The sequence below is a fragment of the Panthera tigris genome, chromosome E3, assembly GCF_018350195.1.
Source record: "Panthera tigris isolate Pti1 chromosome E3, P.tigris_Pti1_mat1.1, whole genome shotgun sequence".
Classification (NCBI taxonomy): domain Eukaryota; kingdom Metazoa; phylum Chordata; class Mammalia; order Carnivora; family Felidae; genus Panthera; species Panthera tigris.
The window spans coordinates 25,562,774-25,576,113 of NC_056675.1; the positions used below are offsets into that span (position 1 = coordinate 25,562,774).

At 43.1% G+C, this 13,340-nt stretch overlaps 1 long non-coding RNA gene across 2 annotated transcripts in view; it reads right to left on the minus strand.

The window, feature by feature from the left end:
- LOC122234566 overlaps positions 1-13,340 on the minus strand; it is a 76,805-nt gene that overhangs the window by 4,399 nt on the left and 59,066 nt on the right. For both annotated transcript variants that reach the window (XR_006212374.1, XR_006212373.1), the window contains exons 3-5: positions 4,823-4,976; positions 3,200-3,314; positions 1,932-2,057 (exon numbers count right to left, since the gene is read on the minus strand). This is a non-coding gene — a long non-coding RNA (uncharacterized LOC122234566). The remainder of the gene's footprint in view (positions 1-1,931; positions 2,058-3,199; positions 3,315-4,822; positions 4,977-13,340) is intronic.

Genomic DNA, 13,340 nt, shown 5'->3' on the forward strand with positions numbered 1-13,340 from the left:
GCTGGCTGGCTAGCTAGCTATCACAAACTCTCCTACTCTACCTGCCCCCCATATATCTACCTATATATCTGTCATCTATCTAGCTAGTAACAGCTTTTTGTTTTCCGCAAATGGGTATACTAAATGAATAACAATCTCTGAATGTCCAGCCTACTTTATTCATCTGATCAACACTAATCTGCTGAGCAACTGCTATGTCCCAGATCCAAGGGCCTAGGTAAAATAATGAATGAAACACAGTCCCTGACCTTAGAGGTTCACAATTTGGTGGAACACAAGCACACAAAGAGGCACTCACAGGCAGGTCACACTCAAGCATGCATACCTGCTGACCCTCAGGTACAGGGCTTATATACCCATACCAACATACACATTCTAACAGATACACATATCAACCTCAGGTGCCCAAAGACACATTTCCATACATAGATCCTCACCTGGGCCCTCAAGCCCAGTCACTTACATATTTATTGTCATGAATAACTTAGTAACAGTCAATATTTTTAGCACATCCTATGCACCAGGCATTATTCTAAGTGCATTATGGACATTTCATCATTCCACCCTCACATTAGATATTGAAGGTAGGTAGTATTATCCCTAGTTTAGAGATGAGATAGGCAAGACTTAAAGAAGTCAATTACTCACTCAAGGAATTCAGGGCTTAGGTCTAGGTAGCCAAATACTTAGGCCTAGGTAGCCAAAATACTTTTAACAGACACTGTATTCTGCTTCCATTTATACACAAAGCCCCCCTACACACACAGAGGCACTCATTTGCATACATGTAACACCATACATACATGCACCCACTTGTATACAGGCACATGGGAACACATACATGTGTAGTGACATGTGTGGACATATAATTTGTTAACAGAGGCCCTCACACATACACAGGCTTTGACATTCACGGATGCACAGGTGCTAACATGCACACTAACCTATGCATGGTCATTTAGATGCTGACACATACACTTTAGTATAGAATAAAACACAGGGACACTCATATCCTATGCTACACACACACACAAACACACACACACACACACACACTCACTCACAGATACATAAACATATACGTATGTTCCTATAAAATACAGGACTTGAATCCCACTCCCCAAGGCCAAGACTCCACCCATGTCTCCTCTCCCATTTAGCTTTCCTCTCCTCTATCCCCTAGTCCTACCCAGCTGAGCACCAGGACAAGAAGTCCAAACCAGGGGGCACAGTGAAAATAGGCTCTGGATCCAGCATCTGGAAGATCTGGACTAGAAGGATGACAGAAACAGTGAGAAAGGACCTGACTCACATTCAGGGAAGGTGGCATCTCTGTCCTAGGGGAGCACCTAGAAGCAGCAGGTGGAGGATTCAAAGAGGGAAGGGAAGCCCTTCTCTCCAGAAGCTTCAGGTCTGCTTGGGAAACCAGGGCATACAAATTTGAGGCAGCCAAAGCTCAGTAGTGTGAGACCAAGACAGACACTGCTGCAAGATGTGGAGAAGGGACAAGAACTCCACTCGGCCTGAGAGAAGAGGGAAGGATCTGTCCACAGAGTTCCCTGTCTGAGAGAAGAATTAAGTTTCGTTCCATAAAATGCTTTGTATTGTGATTTGTGTTCACAAGGAAAGGACGGGTCTGGTTGTACATACTTTATTGCAATGCTGAAACCTAGCTCCAAATTCATTGAGAAGAGCTACAGTTTTAAAGGGCAGAACCCTTAGGCTCTGGGTCCCAAAATACCCATGCAAGCACTCCCACTCCTCACACTTCACCATGGGAGTAGCTGGTTGCTAGAGAAATAAAGGAGATAAAGGATGTGAAGTCACTTTGCAACACATGAAGCATCCCACAGATGATAACATCAGCACTATCATGATTATCGTCATCACCTGCTATTTTTCCCATTGTAATGTATCAAGCTGCTTCTTACCTCTCTTCATTTGTCCTCTTACTGCCTAGATGTGACCAAAAGGAGACCATTTCTTAGAATCTTTGTGTTTGCCAGAAACAGGACTCCTCGGAGCAAGTGGAAGGAACCCATCTCCTTCCTTGGCACCTAGAAAAATACTTTATGAACACTTAATATGTATAAACCAGTGCACCAAACATTTTACATTTTTTTATCCAACTTAATCCTCACAATAATCCTTTGAGAAAGGTGATGTTGTTCCCACTTCACAAAAGAAAAAACTGAGGCATAGGGGTTTAAGACACTCCTCAATATCATATCAATAGCAAATGCCTGTCATCTATTCAGTGCATATAGGTCAGTCAGCACTTCAAATTTCACATTTTATAGATAAAGAAGGTGTGATTAAGGAACACTAGATAACTCGCTCAGACTGCACAGTGAGGTCACAGACTCCAAGACTGGAACTCAGATTTGCTTAAATTTAAAATATATGCTCTTCTTTATGCCACACAGCCTCCCTGCATGACCAGTGATGTTCTACAATGCTGACTGAAAACCTGCCTCAGAATCATAGCAAGATCTATGCATGTGTATTTACATGTGTGTGTGCATGTATGTGTGCATGTGTGTAAGTCTGCGTGTGTGGTGGCAGCCACTAATTAACTGTGGCAAGGCTAAATGATATAAAAACCACTTTTCCTGAGACATCCTCAAGCTCCTTCCACACTCAACAGGAACTCATAAGAGTCACAGAAACTAGGAGACCCAGAGGAGATTTACAGATGATCTAATCCTACCCCCTTTAATGTCCACAAGAAAACTGGTACCCAGAGTGCACTGAACCAGGAAGTAAGAAATTCCTGTTTCAGTCTGACTTCTGCTGATGTGAGAGTTTAAGAATGCTACTTAACTTCTCTTGGGCCATCTGTAAATTAAGATAGTAACATTCCCTCCACTACACTTAATGCTCTATGGCCCTGTCATTGACAGGTTGTGGCTGTCAAACCTTCTGGCCTCAGCACGGCCCTCTTTTATCCAGCCTGAGACTGTCTCAAGGCAGATTCCCATTGATAAACTCAGCCTCAACACCCTCGGATTGCTCAGAACCCAGGAGAGTGCCTCTCTGGTTCTGAACTGCCAAGCAGGAGGCAGCTCAGAACTCAAGAGATGACTGGGGAGCAAACTCTCCCTCCCTTGTTCCTCAAGCACTTTTCTGAAAAGCTTGGTGTGCCAGTTCCTTTGTCAGTCTTTTTTTCGCTCTCCAGGAACTCAGTGGAACTGGTAACCTTGTCAAGTGTTCCCCTCTGGTTGCAATTTCTCAGGTGGAAAAGTAGCACTTAGGGCCTTGTCCTCAAAATATTTGTGGCTGTGTTGCTCCTGCTGATGGTAACAGCAATGTGACTGTGATAAAAAAAAAAAAAAAAAAAAAAGGTAATGTCACTTTGTAGCCACAATAGTGCTTTTACTATATTTTATTGGAGCATAATACACGTATCATGCATTCATGTATATGACTTGATGAATTTTAACAAAAGGAACACCCCCCTACAACCAGTACCCAGTTAAAGAAATAGAACAGTACCCACTTCCTAAAAAGCCTCCTTCGTGCCATCCAGTTACAATACCTTTCAAAGGCAACCACTATCCCAGCTACTAGCACCAAGGAACTTTGTTTTATTTATATGTAAATATAAACGTATATATATACATTTATATTTATATTTATATTTATATTTATATTTATATTTATATTTATATTTATATTTATATTTATATTTATAAAAGAGGAATCACATATTAACCTTTTAGCTTGACTTATTTTTTTAAACTTTTTTAAATGTTTATTTATTTTTGAGAGAGAGAGAGAGAGAGAGAGAGAATCTGAAGCAGGTTCTGTGCTGACAGCAGAGAGCATGAGGCCGGGCTCAAAGTCACAAACCATGAGATCAGGATGTAAGCCAAAGTCTAATGCTTAACCTACTGAGCAACCCAGGCACCCCTCTTTTTTTTTTTTTTTTTTTTTTTTTTTGAGAGAGAGAGAGTGTGTGTGTGTGTGTGAGCAGGGTGGTAGGGAGAGGGAGGGAGAGAGAGAGGGAGGGAGAGAGAGAGGGAGGGAGGGAGGGAGGGAGGGAGAGAGAGAGGGAGGGAGGGAGGGAGGGAGAGAGAGAGAGAGAGAGAGAGAGAGAGAGAGAGAGAGGATATCAAGCAGGCTCCATGCTCAATTCAGAGCCCAACATGAGCCTGACTGCTTATGTCTGTTATCTCTGTGAACTTCACCCATGTTGTTGTGTTTAATTACAGTTTGATGATTCTGACTGCTGACATTATTCTATTAGAAGAATATGACCTAATTTATTGATTCTTTCTATTGCTGGTGGACATATGGCTTGTTTCAGCTATTGTGAGGCATCCTGCTTTCTTGTACATGCCTGTCAGTGAGCACAGGTACCTATTTCTGGTGATGTATGTATACTCAGTTTTAGTAGATACTGTCAAGAAATTTTCCAAGGTGGCTGTACTTTGACCAGACATGTTTTTAACATTACAAGATGCTTTAGCCTCCAGTATCTAGTCACTATTGACACAGCTTCTTTTGGCTCTTTGAATACTCCTTTAGGGCCTCTGCACAATGCTCTGTTTTGCTGTCATAATCTCTGCCCAACCAAAGGATGGGCAAGAGCTCATCCTTTGGGTATCAATGCAATGTTGCCTCTTTTCAAGCAGGCCCTGTGCCTGTTATACTCACCACTTTACATATAGTATCTAGTCCATGCCTGGTAAATGTTTAGCACTAAACAAATGTTAGCTAACGTTGCTGTTGTTGCAATAAATAGTCTTTAAGTTTTGCTTCCCAAAAATCTGTGATTGTGGGAAGTCAGATTTCCTGACTCTTATCCTGGTGTACTGACCTGTATGTGCCCCCAAAGCTTCTAAATCTTCCACAGGGGAGTAGTTAGCAGGCCAAGTTTCCCCAGGCTCCTAATAGTGAGCACCTATCTTCCTGAGGATGTACAGTCCCTGTTCTCTACTAAATGGCCAAAAGAGGGCACTGTGGGAACACGTCTGCAGAAAGAAAGAAGGAGGTGTTCAGAATTAGAACTAGAAGGGAACTTCATTTTAAAGACCCAAACCTTCATTTTATAGATGCTTAGAAGACGTGACTTGCCCAAGGTCACACAGCTACTGGATGGTGGGCAGAGATGACTCTTAGTCCCTTGGCATTCTCCACTCTGCAGGGGAGTCACCAAGCACTGAATGAAACAACTGCCCGCGGGAGCTGTAGCCTTGAGCCTGCCAAGGACCATTTGCCAAGCCTCTCATTTCCCCAAACTGTCTTCCTCCCTCCTATTCCATGAGAGAAAAGATCTAGATTTTGGAGGTGAGACAAAGCATGCTGCCCCTCTGATTCCGCAATGATCTCTGAGGAAATATTTTACTTTTCTTAATAATAGCTACCAATTATTGGGCAGTTCCTAGATTCCAAATACTCTGAGTACATTGCATAAATTACCAGATTTAATCCTCAAACCAGGATGGTGTGAAGGTTCGATGTTTCTGTCTCTTCTGAGAGTCCTTTCCTGATCACTCTCCATTGAGACAGACTTTTCTCCACCTATTTCTACTTCATTGTATCACCCAGTTTGTTTCCTTCACAGCTTTTACAATTATGTTTGTAACAATTCTGCCTATTTCATTGTCTACTTACTTACTGTCTGCTTCAACTCCTCTACTCCTCCCAGCAGACTCTGTGAAAGACTCTGTGGAAGAAGGATTCTGGAGCCAGACAGGTCCGGGTTCAAGTCCCAGCTGGTTCATTTACTTGCATTAGTCACTTAAACTCTGTGAGGTTGTTTCTCCCTTTGTGAAATTGGGATTCGTGCATGTATTTCACAAGTACATAGAGGACTGTGCCAGTCATCTGTTGATTAGATTTCCTCTCCAACTTTGCCAACATGTGGTCATCCACCCTATATTTGATTACCCTCGGTGATGAGGAACTCACTACTAAGCAGCCCAGAGAAGGCAACATGTTGGAGCATTCCAAGCTTGGTCAGTCATGAGTTACACATCTTTAGGAAAACCCAAACTTCTCTGAGCCTCAATTTCTTATTCTGTAAAGTAGGGATGGTGATGATAATACTTATCCCACAGTGATCCTATTGTTAACCTTAAAAGTATGTTATTTTACCAGCAAAAATGGGTTTATTTGGGAATAGCAGAAAATTGTAATTTGGGACATGCAAGTTACACAAAACCACAGACAAGACTAACAAATAAAGGAGAGGAAACTTTATTTTATGGAGAAGAAGGAGGAGGCTGGGAGGGATTGTTTTGAAGGGAAGTCCCTTGGAGAAAAGCAGGACAGGAGTTCAGGGTGATGATGGTTTCTCATTGGCTGAGTCATAGGGGTGGTCAATTTCTGGTAGGAGATGGACTTCTTTTCCTGTTGGGGTTTGCAATTAATGATTCTTTCCTATTGAGAATTGTTCTATTGGAGTCTATAATTGACAATTCTTCCTATAATTGACATTGAGTGGTATGGCTCCCTCTTCTAGCCTCTGACTCTACTTAAATGAGGTTTCCCTGTATTAGTTTTCACACTTTGAAGATGAGATGAAATTGTATATGACGTAAGGGGCTTGCATATGGGAGGTACTTTCCTCACCTTGTTCCTCAGAAAGGGAAAATGACTCTAAAAAGCACATTTTTTTCACATTTAAGGATACCTAAAGTACTAACGTGTTTTATAATTAAATGGCATGTCATAGTTTAGAGGCAGCTTGGTGATATATAAAAAATGGTGTGTTTTATAACCAAAGCCATCTTAGAATCAGTGAGATGTGATAGTAGATGCCAGGGACAATATTCAAATTCAGGTTTGCCTAATTCCCAAAGGCCATTTTATACAACTCATTTCCGGGAAGAAGAGTCAGGTCATGGGGGAAGCCACCGAGAAGCAAACAGACAGTGGAAGACAGGGAGTATGTTCAAACTAAGACTTGTCTAAACACAGCTGCCTTCACTGCTCAGCTGGTAAATGAATTTGGAAAAGTTTCACCATACAGGTCTGTCTGCAGAAGACTCTCCTAACCACTGATGAATGGACTCCTCCACAACCCCAGCCCCAGCCAAGCCAAGCAAAACCTTAAAAACAGCTAGGGGTCATATTAATATGCTGTGCTTATGTGCCTGGGGCAAGGAGGAGAATCTGTAACTGAATTAAACAAAGATGTTCATCACCTGCTACTGTCAACAGATAAGTCTGGAGGTGGTACATGTGGCTGTTTCAAAGGACACAGCATTAACTGAGTTTCTACGGAGTTCAAGGCATTGGGCTAGGAATTCTGAGAAAGGCAAACAAGTTTAGCTCCTCACCTCAACTCTATGAGGAAGGTATTAATATTAATCAAGCTCATTTACAGACAAGGAAAATATAGACAAGTTTAAGAAATGCATCCAAGATCACATAGCTGGAACATGTCATAGAGCAGGGATTGGAACCCAGGGTTACTTAGAGGCTGGAACTTCAAAGAAATTGGTTGAAATTATTAATTATAAACCTTAAATGGGCTATCATCCCTCCTCTTGGCTCACAGTGATCCCCAAATTCTGACAATATTCTCTCTGCAACATATACCTTGCATTAAAAAAAAAAAAACTTGGCAAAGGGATGTGAACTCCAATATATAAGCATTCATCCACTTCACACTTTTCCAAGAATGGGCCTCTTTATTGGGTAGACTTTGTAGCAGAATGTACCAGCTGGACCTGCTTGGTCCAAGTTCTTAAAAACTTAGTGTCCCAGTTACCAAATCTAAAGGAGGATGACAACCCTTCATCTGTCAGAAGAGCTTGATAGGATGCTCTGAGGTCCAGGACTAATGGTCAAAGGAGAACACAATGGCGATGCCTCAGCTATGGAGCCATGACTTTGAGCACATGGTTTTCCAGACCCAAATGGAATAAAAGAAGAGGAAATTGGAAGATTTGAGCTGAGGAGGTCAGGTTCCAGTAAGCACACTCAACCATTGTTGTATGCCTTTCTGATCCCCATGGCTTCTATTCCCTCAAGTTTGTCTGCTCTACTAACTATGGCCCAGTTGAACTTGGGCTTCAACTACTTTATTCCAGGATTTCTCAAGCTCATCATTATTTATGACTTTAAAGTTAAACCAACTGGGCTCAGAGAAGTTAAATTACCTGCACACAGCTGAGTGGTTTGAAATAAGTCTGACTCCCAAACCTAAGCTTGTTGCACTACAGTATACTTTCTACCTACTGGAACATGGGGCAGGCAGAAGGACAGTCTTGGGAATAAGTAACAAGGTACTAGGAATAGGAAGTAAGGTCATTGGGGCAACCATTCCAAGGAGCTTTGGTTTAATGGAAGAAAGGTACAGGTTTCTGGCTGACCCAATACAACACCTGACATCAGCACACTCCATGGTTACCCCTGGGATGCAATTCCCAGGTCCCAGTCCCCTGGAAGCCTGGAGCACATGGTCTCACCCTGAAAGTCTGTCTACAGAGCTGAACAAAAGAAGTAAGGGCAGATTTTATTAACAAATACACATACAGTGTCTATCATGTTGTAGGCACTGATCTAAGCACTGTAGCAATATTGTCTTTGAACCCTCACAAGGAAGGTACAATTCTTTTCTCCTGCAAGATGGGAAACTGAGTCACAAAGACATTAAATAACTTGCCAGGTTACACAGCTAGCAGGAAGTAGAGATAGAATTTGGATCCAGGCAGTTGGGTTGCAAAGCCTGCATCCTTGACCATGATACTGTACTACCTATCTGAACCCATCTGGTTTTGACCCCGTGGTTTCTCTGTTCCCAGAACCCTGGCATCCTAGTTTGAAGGGTTTGTTTGATGCCTAAAGCAGAGATAGCCAGCCTTGCTCTCACTGACAGCCACTGGAGTCCAGCCAATAAATTACCAATGGGCCATCAAAAAGGAGGCTTCAAACTCATGCAGAAAGACCCTGTAGGATAAATTCATGGGAAAGCTCAATCTGTTCTGGATGTGTCTACTTCCTAGCTTCCCCTGGGATTTTTGTCTATTCTCAAGTCAAATTCCAAGGCTGTCAACTTCCCCTTGTTTTGCTGTTTCCCTCAAATGTGTTTATTTTACTATGGCCCAGAAAAGTCCTCACCCTTGAAAACGGGGGTTGTGAATCACATTGTGGCTTTTCACCTCCCATTGGCACTAGGCAAACAGATCACCACTGGTAAGAGTCTCTTTCCACACCTCTTGGAACTCACTGCTATTATGGCCTGTGCTGAGCTGTAAGATTTGTTTATGTGTCTCTCTCTATCCTTTTAACTTGTGAACTCCTGGAGGGAATAAGCCGTCTTATTCACCCAACACATCTAGTGTAGAACCTGGCACTTAGAGAGACACTTTATAAATGTTTCTTGAACAGGTAGGTGAGTGGATGGATGGATGGATAGGTGCATGGATGGATGGATGGATGGGATGGATAAGTAGATGAATGGATGGACAGGTGGGTGGATGGATGGATGGACAGATAATGGATGGATGGATGGATAGATGGATGGATGGATAGATGGATGGACGGATAACGGATGGATGGATAGATGGATGGATGGACGGATGGATGGATTGATGGCTAAGTGGACTGATGCATGGATGGATGGGTGGGTGGTTGGGTGAATGTACCAGATAACTCTTAGTGAGATCACTTTTCTTCCCCATCCAAGCCCTGTTCAACTCCTGTTGACAGATACAATAGACTACTAAAGGGCTCTTCACCTCCACTCTGCCCCCCTCCAAATCTCTTATTCATAAAGCATCCAGAGGTTCTATAAAGATGCAGATTTGATTATGGCAGCTTTGTTCCATCTCTGCCTAAAATACATTAGTGACTTCCCCCTGTCCTTAGAATAAAATCCAAAATCCTTCCCAGAGCCTATGTGGTACTACAAGCTGTGATATCTACTGACCACTCCATTCTCATTCCATGTCAGCCTCCTACTCACTGATAACAGTTGGATACCCTGGCCATCTTTCATTTCCTAGAATGAGCCCAGCTCTTTCCTGCCTCAGGGCCTGTGTCTGAACTTGCTGTTCTCTGTGTCTGGAATGCACTTCCTCTGACTTTTTGCATAACTGATTCCTTCTCCCTCTGGTCTCAGCTTCAAAATAAATTCTTGGGGAGATTTTCTCTGCCTCCTCCATCTAAACTATACCCCACATCTTCTTTATAGCATGCATGTAGTAATCCACTTTCATTATAGCACTTTATTGAACATTTGAACACAACATATTGGACACAAAGCATTATTAGTTAATGTCTGTCTTCTAGACAAACTGTAAGCTCTAAGAGGGCAAGAAGAGCATCAGTCTTATTCCCAGCTGAATCCTTAGTACTCAGCAGACAGCAGGTACTCAAAATACTTGTAATACACGTTTAGATGAATGGAGGGACAGGCACAAGATAGATTCTGACATTTCCTAAGAATGAGGACACCTGGAGTACTGCATGAGGGGAATGACCAGGCCTCTTTCTCTTTCCCTGAACATTACTGATAAATAAGTTTAGGTACAGAGTCATGATATCTGACTACCTTGGAATCTCTTTGATCAGTAAATCCAACTTCATTTTATATTTGCAGAGATGGAGCCCAAGAGTGGAAGTCATTTGCCCAAGATAACCATCATAGGGGCTGCTAGTTACCTGCACAATAGACATTTTCTTCTTCACTAAGAACAGAACCCAGATTTTCTTGATAATGATGATTAGCCCAACTTCTATCATTTTTTTAAGTTTGTTTGTTTGTTTGTTTGTTTATCTGCTGAGTACTAAGGATTCAGCTGGGAATAAGACAGATGCTCTTCTTGCCCTCTTGGAGCTTACAGTTTGTCTAGAAGACAGACATTAACTTATAATGCTTTGTGTCCAATATTTATTTATTTACTTACTTATTTGAGAGATAGAGTGAGCAGGGGAGGGGCAGAGAGAGAGAGAGAGAGAGAGAGAGAGAGAGAAAGAGAAAGAATATCTCAAACAGGCCCTGTGCTGTCAATGAGGAGCCCAGTGCAGGGCTCGAACTCAGGAAACATGAGATCATGACCTGGGCTGAAATCAAGAGTCAGATGTTTGACCCACTGAGCCACCCACACAGCCCAGAATCTGCATTTTAATAAGATCCATTCTGTGGTGGTTCATATAGATGTTCAGACTTGAATGTCCATCTTAGTGAAGACTGGGGCTAGGGACAGGACAAGGCAGCCTATGTCCTGATCCCTAAAGCACATTCAGGACATATTTGTAAGAAAATGGCATCCATGCCTGGTGCCACAGGAGATGGGGACACAAAGCTGACAACCAGCGTAGCTGCCCAAATGGAACTGATTAGCCCCCACCCACCATCCTTTCCATCTTGCTGTCTCTGATTTCCCCTTTTACACCCTTCTCTCCATCCACAGCATAGTGGTTAAGAGACTACTGGCGTCAGATCTGCCTTGATTCAACTTTTACAACTTTTTTGAAAATTTATTTACTCTCTCCTGAGCCTTGTACCAACTTCATAGCGTTGTCATGGAAATTAAATGAGTTAATACTTCTAAAACACAGAGACCAGAGCTTTGCAATCCTGGATTCATATTTGCATCGCCAAAGGAGCTGATGGCTGAGCCACCCCAGACCAATTAAATAAGAATCTCTAGGGATAGGGCTCAGCATTCATATTAAAACAGATCAAACACAAACCTCTGCAGGTTTTTTTTTTTTTTTAATGTGCAGCCAGGAGGGAGAACCACTGACCTAAAGTGATGCCCGGCACAGAGTAAATACTCCATAAACGCTGCTATTGCTAGTCACACTGTGTGTCCTTCCTCACACACACACTAGACTGCCTCATGCCTTTGCTCCGGATGAATCTCATGCCTTAGATAACCTGCTCTTCCTGGACTGCCTGGCAAACAGGTTCCTCCAAGATTCTGCAAGAGTCTCCCATCCTCGTGTAGCCTTTCCTGATTCCTCCAAAGAGTACTGACCACTTCCTCCTCCTGGTTCTATTGTAACTGAGCTGCTAATAAAAATACTGACTTTGTCCTCTTATGGAGGATTTAGTCTATCCTGGGCCTTGTGCTGGGTCATGTGTACATTTCCTTTTTTGCTCTAAGGCAGGTTCCATTCAAAGCCGCATTGTATAGATGAGGAGACAAGGATCCAGAAAGGTGCAATGACATGCCTAAGATCATTCAGCTGGTACCCTGGGCGGATGATATTTGTACTCAAACTTAGTGGCTCCAGAGCCTGGGTTCAAACCCCTATACCACTTCACTGGTATTTGCACAACTGTCTCCTGCTATAGACTCTTAAGTCTTTCAAGGACAAAGACTGTGTGTAATTTATCATTGTACTTCTAACACCTGGGACATGTTAGGTGCATAACAAATGATGCAATTAATGGACTGCCAGGGTAGGGTGTGATAGATATCAACCACCTACTGTGTGCCAGGCAATCTGCTTGCCACATTCCTAATACTAGGTGCAAGAAAGCATAGAATTTGAACCAAGAGCCCTGGTTTCAGTCTCACTGGGATCAAAGACTGCCCACACAACTCCCAGGCTAGTAACCATTGGTGAGTTACATGATCTTTCTAAGCTGTAACTTTTCATTTGTAAGTAGGGACAGCAAATATGGCTATTTCAGAGGACTGAGTGACACATACAAGGCACCTAGCATAGCGCCTGGTACATAGCCAGGGCTCAGCAAATGTGAGCTGCTACTGACATCTCATTGTACCCCACAAATACCTGTTGAGGTAGCTACTGTTATCGTACTGTTATTTTCTTTTTTAGCTGAGGAAACTGAATCTCTTGCCAGAAGATGCAAAGCTAGTAAGTGGCAGAGCAGGGACAAGAACCCAAGATGGTCTGACAGTAAGTCTGTGCTCCTTTCTCTCCAGATTCTCTCAGGCAGACAAAGTGGTTTAGTAATCATGCATGCTCCCCTGGAGAAGGTTGCTGGCTGGGAGCAGTGGGGAGAGCAGCTTGCTGGAAGGAAGAGGCTGCCTCAAGCATCCAGGCTCAGAGGGAGACACCATCCTCTCTCACTCCCTGCATCTCTATGTGTGCCCAGGAGACAGGTGGCCCTAAGGACTGCAGGGGTGATAGCTAGTGGGCAGAGTGCAGGGAGAGGAGAGATGAGAATGACAAGAGGGGAGGAGGAAGGGTGGGGGAGTGTGAAGGTAGGGAGAGGGCTGGTGGTAGCCCAGGATGACTGTCCAGAGCAGATGGAAAGGTGACTAGGATAGCTGAGGGCAGGGAGTTAGGAGGCTGAGGAGAGGGGAAAGTGGCCTGTCTCCTCATGGTGGTGAGCTGATCTCCCCCTAAGTGGAAAAGCCGTTGCCATGACAACGCCAAGAGCCAGATCAATGCTTGGCATT